Source organism: Cebus imitator, unplaced genomic scaffold (genome assembly GCF_001604975.1).
Source record: "Cebus imitator isolate Cc_AM_T3 unplaced genomic scaffold, Cebus_imitator-1.0 Scaffold18, whole genome shotgun sequence".
Taxonomy (NCBI): Eukaryota; Metazoa; Chordata; class Mammalia; order Primates; family Cebidae; genus Cebus; species Cebus imitator.
Window position 1 is genome coordinate 8,358,224 of NW_016107333.1, and position 1,448 is coordinate 8,359,671.

Here is a 1,448-nt window from a genome sequence, read left to right on the forward strand (position 1 = left end):
TTTTTTTTGAGACAGGGTCTCTTTCTGTCACCCACTCTGGAGTACAGTGATGCAATCTTGGCTCACTGCAACCTCTGCCTCCTGGGGTCGAAAGATCCTCGCACCTCAGCCTCCTGAGTGGCTAAGACTACAGGTGTGCGCTACCAGCCCCAGCTAATTTTTGATTTTTTGTAGAGACAGGGTTTCACTGTGTTACCCAGGCTGGTCTCGAAGTCCTGAGCTCAAGCAGTCCTCCCACCTTGGCCTCCCAAAGAGCTGGGATTACAGGGGTGAGCCACTGCACCTGGCCCCTTTCTTTCTTTCGTTTCTTCCTTCCTTCTCTCTTTCACCATTTCTCAGAAGTGGGTGGTTCGAGGATTTTCCCTGACTTGGAAAGAACTCGCGAGAGCCCAGGCTGGTTGGGGAGGCAGGCAGGCCAGGACCAGCCGCAGGGCTGCAGCCGGGCCAGCACTCACGCAGGGCTGCCTCCAGGAACCCTCCCCACACACAGGGCCTGGGCACCTTTCAACAGGCTCCTTGCTGCTGAGCGAAGTCTATTAATATCAAAGTAATGAGGTAATTACTGTGATTTAGAAAAATTACTAGTGAATGCTTTTGAGGGAATTTCAGAGCAGGGAAGAGGGTGAGTGAAGCATCTGTGAGGACAGGGATGCAGGGCTGTCAGGGATGAATCCTGAGGGTGGGTGAGCTCTGGCCTGCGTGGGGCAGGGTGTGGGTGCTTGGAGGGGACCATGACAGTGTCATGTGTGTGCAAGGGACTTTTGGAGTGAGTCATTGGGGAGGGGCATGTGTGGGGAGTGCGTGTAACCAGGGGGCAGGATTTTCAGGACCTAGGAGCTCCTTGACTTTGGCTGGTGCAGAACAGCAGATTCCAGGGTGAAGAACAAACCCTGGAGCCAGAGGCCAGCCCCTTTTCACAATCCAAGGCTCTGACTGTCCTTGGCTGATCTCCACCCATAGAATCCCCTCAGCTCTGGCTAGGCGCGATGGCTCATGCCTGTAATCCAAACACTTTGGAGGCCAAGGCGGGCGGATCACCTGAGGTCGGGAGTTCAAGACCAGCCTGACCAACATGGTGAAACCTCGTCTTGGAAAAGTTGATTTATACTAGAATATTTTTCATAGAATTATTCCCAATTCTACAAAAAAAAAAAAAAAAAAAAAAAAAAAAAAGAATCCCCCCAGCTCTGATGCCACCAGCCTGGAGAAGGGTTAGATGAGAAAAGACCTCTCTGCATGAGGGAAACTGGGAAGAGCTCAGAAGCAGAGGTTGCAAAGAGTGACTCTTGGACTGGCAGCGTGGTCATGTTGGATACAATGAGTTCTGAGCTGGGCGCGGTGGCTCACGCCTGTAATCCCAGCACTTTGGGAGGCCGAGGCGGGTGGATCACGAGGTCAAGAGATCGAGACCATCCTGGTCAACATGGTGAAACCCCGTCTCTACTAAA